Source organism: Rhinopithecus roxellana, chromosome 10 (assembly GCF_007565055.1).
Source record: "Rhinopithecus roxellana isolate Shanxi Qingling chromosome 10, ASM756505v1, whole genome shotgun sequence".
NCBI classification, from domain to species: domain Eukaryota; kingdom Metazoa; phylum Chordata; class Mammalia; order Primates; family Cercopithecidae; genus Rhinopithecus; species Rhinopithecus roxellana.
The window spans coordinates 46,634,993-46,641,023 of NC_044558.1; the positions used below are offsets into that span (position 1 = coordinate 46,634,993).

Here is a 6,031-nt window from a genome sequence, read left to right on the forward strand (position 1 = left end):
GGAGAGCCCCATGTAGCCAACAACCCAGGCCAAGCTGCCAAGAATGTGAGAGAGCCACTGTGGAAGGGGATTCTCCAGCTCTAGTCAAGACTTTAGATGACTACAGCCCTTGCCAACATCTGACTGAAACTTTATAAGAGACTGACATAGAACTGCCCAACTGATCCACTTGTGAATTCCCAACTCACAGAAATTGTGAGAGATAATAAATGATTTTTATTGTTTTAAGCCACTATGTTTTGGGGTTATTCATTATGCAGCAATAGATACATATTACCAATAACAAATAATAAGCTAGGTGTGGTGGCTCATGATTGTAATCCCAGCACTTTGGAAGGCCAAGGCAGGAGGATCACTTGTGTCCAGGAGTTTGAGACCAGCCTGGGCAACACAGCAAGAACCTGTCTCTAAAAAAATAAAAATTAACAAATAGTTATTGCTGCTATACAAAATATCCTGCTCATGGGCTGAACCATTAAAAGTAACTTCTCGTTTTATAACTTTAACATTTTAACAGCTTGACATGTCATTAGCACTATGTATTTTCTTATATCATTCTTATGAGACAAGAAGAATCAGTCAATTAAGTATTCAGTGGACATCTGTTAAGTTCAAGGTAGTACTCTAATTTCTAGAAACATACAACTTACCAAGAGTGAATCACAAAGACACAGAAAATCTGAACAGATCAATTATGAGTGAGGAGATTGATCCAGTAACCAAAAACTTCCCAATAGAGAAAAACCCAGCAATATTCTGGCTTTTCAGATCACATAAAATTTTCACCTTTTACTCAAGATTCCTGTGGAGAGGAAAGACTCTGAGCTTTTAGCTAATTTTTTGAGGTCTTCCTTTGGCAGGGCTAGTAAAAAACAAAAAAGAAAAGAAAGGGAAAAAAGAAAAGCCCAGACCAGGTAGCTTCATGGATGAATTCTACCAAACATTTAAAACTGAAGAGAAAGGAACACTTCCAAACTCATTTTATGAGGCCAGCATTACCCTCGCATCAAAGCCAGATAAAGATACTACAAGAAAACAAAATTATAGGCCAATATCCCTGACTTCTGGCTCTACAGGCAAAAATCCTCAACGAAATATTAGCAAACAAAATTCAATGCCACATTAAAAGTATCATATACTAAGATCAAGTAGGATTTATTCCTGAGATGAAAGATAGTTCAAACTATGCAAATCAACCAGTGTGATATTTCACATTAACTAAACAAAGTATAAAAATCATATGATCAATTCAGTAGATACAAGAAAAAGCATTTAATAATATTCAACATCTTTCATGATAAAGACTCTCAACAAATTAAAGAAGGAATATACCAGAGTAATTAGGCAATAAAAAGAAATAAAAGTCATCCAAATCAGAAAAGAAATTAAATTATCTCTGCATATGACATAATCTGATATATAGAAAACCCACCTGGGCACAGGGGCTCACGCCCGTAATTCTAACACTTTGGGAAGTCGAGGCAGGAGGATCACTTGAGCTTAGGAGTTTGAGATCAGCCTAGGCAACATAGTGGCACTTGTCTCTGCAAAAAAATAAAAAAAATTAGCCGAGTGTCATAGTGTGGGCCTGTAGTCCCAGCTACTTCAGAGGCTGAGGTGGGAGGATCGCCTGATCCCAGGAAGTCAAAGCTGCAGTAAGCTGTGATGATGCCACTGCACTCTAGCCTGGATGACAGAGCGAGACCCTGTCTAAAAAAGAAACAAAGAAAGAGAGAGAGAGAGAGGGAGAGAAATACATAAATAAATTAGAACTAATAAACCAATTCAGTAAAGTTGCAGGATACAAAATCAACAAATGAAAACTGGTTGCATTTCTATATGCTAATAATAAACTACCTAAAAAAGAAATTAAGAAGACATCTCATTTATAATAGCATCAAAAACAATACAATAATTATTAATAAATTTAACCAAGGAGGTGAAAAATCTGTACACTAAAAACTATAAGACACTGATGAAAGAAAATGAAGACACAAATAAAGATATGTTCACAGATTGAAGTATTAGTATTGTTAAAATGTCTATACTCCCCAAGCAATCTAGATTCAATGTGATCCCTATCAAACTTCCAATGGCATTTTTCATAGAAATAAACAATCCCAAAATTTATATGGAATCACAAAAGTCCTCACATAATTAATGCAATCTTGAGAAACAACAACAAAGCTAGATATATCACACTCCCCGTTTTCAAATTATATTACAGAGCTATACTAATCAAAACAGTATAGTACTGGCATAAAAACAGACACAGAGACCACTGGAAAAGAATACAGAGCTTAAAAATAAACCCACACATATGCGGTCAACTAATCTTTGACATGGGCATCCAGAATATACAATAGGTAAAGGACGGTCTCTTCAATAAACAATGTTGGAAAAACTAGGTATCTAAGGTATCTACCTGCAGAAGGGTAAAATTATATCCTTACTTTACACCCTCCACAAAAATTAAATTGAAATGGGTTAAAGACTTAAATATCAGATCTGAAATTACAAAACTCCTAGAAAAAAAGATGGGGGAAAGCCACTTGACATTGGTCTTGGTAATGATTTTTCAGACATGCATCCAAAGTACAGGCAACAGAAGCAAAAATAAACAAGTTGGACTACATCAAACTAAAAAGCTTCTGCATAGCAAAGGAAACACTCAACAAAATGAAAGGGTAACCTATGCAATGGGAGAAAATATTTGCAAACCACATATCTGGTAAGGAGTTAATATCCAAAATATGTAAGGAATTCATACAACTCAACAGCAAGAAAACATAGCCCAATTAAGAATTGGGCAAAGGATGCGAATAGACAGTTTTCCAAAGCAGACATAAAAATAGCCATCAGATACATTAAAACAAACACAACATAACTAATCATCATGGAAATGCAAGTCAAAACCATATGATATCACCTCCCATGTGTTAGAATGGCTATTATCAAAAAATGGCCAGGTGGGGTGGTTCATGCCGTAATTCCAGCACTTTGGGAGGCTGTGGGAGGACTGCTTGAGACCAAAAGTTTGAAACCAGCCTGAGCAACACAGCAAGACTATCTCTACTAAAAAAAAAAAAAAAAAAAAAAGACAAGCAATAACAAGTGTTGCTGAGGGTGTAGAGAAACAGGAACCCTTGTACACTGCTGGTGGGAATATAAATTGATACAGCAATTATGGAAAAATAGTATGGAGGTTCCTCAAAAAATTAAAAATACAACTATCATATGATCCAGCAACTCCACTTCTGCATTTATATCCAAAGGATTACTCACAATAGTCAAGAAACAGAAACAATGTGTCTATCAACAAATGAAGAGATAAACAAAATGTAGTAAATACAGACAATGGCATACTTACCCATAAAAAGGAAGGAAATACTGACATTTGTGACAACATGGATAAACCTGGAGGATGTTACATTAAGTGAAATAAGCCAGACACAGAAAGACTAATATTGTATGACCTCACTTATATGGGGAATCTAAAAAAGTTGAACTCATAGAAGCAGACAGTAGAATCGTGATTGCCAGGGTCTGTGGGGTGGGGAAAATGGGGAGATGTTTATTGCACATTTATCAGCAATTAAAATGTTTCTTTTGGGAGCTAACCTATGAGAATGCAAGGGCATAAGCATGATATAATGGACTTTGGGGACTTGCAGGGAAGGTTGCGAGTGGGGTGAGAGATAATAGACTACACATTGGGTATAGTGTACACTGCTCAGGTGACAGGTGCACCACAACTCTCAGAAATCGGCACTAAATAACTTATTCCTATAAACAGAAGCCACCTGTACCCCCAAAACTATTGAAATAAAATTAAACACTTTCTTTTGCTAGTTTGGTAGATGAAAAATAGAATATAGTTTATTTTGCATGTCTTTGATTACTAGTGAGGTTGAGCATTAAAAAAGACTTAAATTTGAGTTTTATATTTCTTTTGGGACTTATATATTCATGTCCTTTTATTCTTATTGGTTAGTAAGAGATCTTGATATGTTAAGTACATTAAACCTTTGTCTGACATATATTATAGATATCTTTTCCCTAGGATAGCACTTTAAAAAAATTATTATACTTTAAGTTTCGAGATACGTGGGACAGGTTTGTTACATAGGTATACATGTGCCATGGTGGTTTGCTGCACCCATCAACCCGTCATCTACATTAGGTATTTTACACAGTCAAACCAATTTCATTCTTTTTAAGTTCTTCCAATTCTTTTATATTTAGAAGGTTCTTCTCTATCTTTAGATCAGTCACTTGTATTTTTTCTGGTTTCTGGTTTTGTGTTTTACACTTTTTTTTTTCTTCAGGAAACAAGGTGACAGTCTATTTTTCCTATGGTTAAGCATGTTTCCTTCACTACTAATTGAACAGGTTTCTTCCCCTACTAATTTATAATGTCACCTTCATTACCTAAGGAATTCTCATATTACATGGGTATGTTTACGAGTTTTATAATCTCTTTTATTGTCTATTGGTTTTGGTGATAGTACCACACTTTTTTTTTATTATCTCTATTTATTCATCAAGAATCATCACACTCTCCTCCAGGAAGCCTCCTTAATTATTCCAAAACAGTATGATTGCTCCCTTCACTCTCTTTCACCTTTGTCATGTTTAAAAATCTGCCTTGGCCGGGCGCGGTGGCTCACGCCTGCAATCCCAGCACTTTGGGAGGCCGAGGCGGGCGGATCACCTGAGGTCGGGAGTTCCTGACCAGCCTGACCAACATGGAGAAACCCCGTCTCTGCTAAAAATACAAAATTAGCCGGGCGTGGTGGCGCATGTCTGTAATCCCAGCTACTCTGGAGGCTGGCCTTAGGCAGGAGAATTGCTTGAATCCGGGAGGCGGAGGTTGCAGTGAGCTGAGATGGCACCACTGCACTACAGCCTAGGCAACAAGAGCAAAATTCTGTCTCAAAAAAAAAAAAAAAAAAAACCTTCCTTGAAGCTGGGCGTGGTGGCTCACGCCTATAATCCCAGCACTTTGGGAGTCTGAGGCAGGCAGATCATTTGAAGTCAGGAGTTAAGACCAGCGTGGCCAACATGGTGAAACCCTGTCTCTATTAAAAATACGAAAATTAGCCGGGTGTGGTGGCGCTGGCCCGTAATCCCAGCTACTAGGGAGGTTGAGGCAGGAAAATCGTTTGAACCCGGGGGGTGGAGGCTGCAGTGAGCCGAGATCTCACCACTGCACTCCAGCCTGGGCGACAGAGCGAGACTCCTTTTTTTTTCTTTTTTTTGAGACGGAGTCTCGCTCTGTCGCCCAGCTTGGAGTGCAGTGGCCGGATCTCAGCTCACTGCAAGCTCCACCTCCCGTGTTTACGCCATTCTCCTGGCTCAGCCTCCCGAGTAGCTGGGACTACAGGCGCCCGCCCCCTCGTCCGGCTAGTTTTTTGTATTTTTTTTTTTTAGTAGAGACGGGGTTTCACCGCGTTAGCCAGGATAGTCTCGATCTCCTGACCTCGTGATCCGCCCGTCTCGGCCTCCCAAAGTGCTGGGATTACAGGCTTGAGCCATCGCGCCCGGCCAAAAAAGGTAACTTTTTAAGGAAGGTGAATGTAGTTTGGGCCAGGGGCTCTGCTTGTTAGCTGCTGGGCTAACACAGACCCGGGAGAACTAGAACGGGATACAGGTGAGAGTTAACCGACGGTGTGTGATGTGACGAAAACTAGTCAATGGTGACGAGATTAACCTTTACCCTTCAGTCTTCTAACCTCACCAAATCACTTCCCTGAGTTGGTGTAGAAGCTGGCAGGGCTGACTAGCGTTCCTGCTGTGAGTGTGAGCACAACTCCAGGCACTTCCCCATCTCCCAGCCGGCCCAGCGAGGCGCCTGGCGAGCCCAGGCCAGATGTTCTGGCCAGAGTTGACGTCACGTTTGCATGACGTCACCAGCGCTGACGAACCTCACAGGGAGGGGCCTATCAGCTCACCTCAGAGCGCAGGCAACTCCTTAGAGCAGGGAACTGGCCGCCTCCCGTTCTACCCTGAGGGTCCGAATAGTCAGAGC

At 39.9% G+C, this 6,031-nt stretch overlaps 1 non-coding gene across 1 annotated transcript; it reads left to right on the plus strand.

Annotated features, from left to right (window-relative positions):
* The first annotated feature begins 751 nt into the window (after positions 1-751).
* Positions 752-864, plus strand: LOC115900253. The gene has a single exon (XR_004059908.1). It is a non-coding gene; the product is annotated as a U5 spliceosomal RNA (small nuclear RNA).
* Positions 865-6,031: the final 5,167 nt, after the last annotated feature.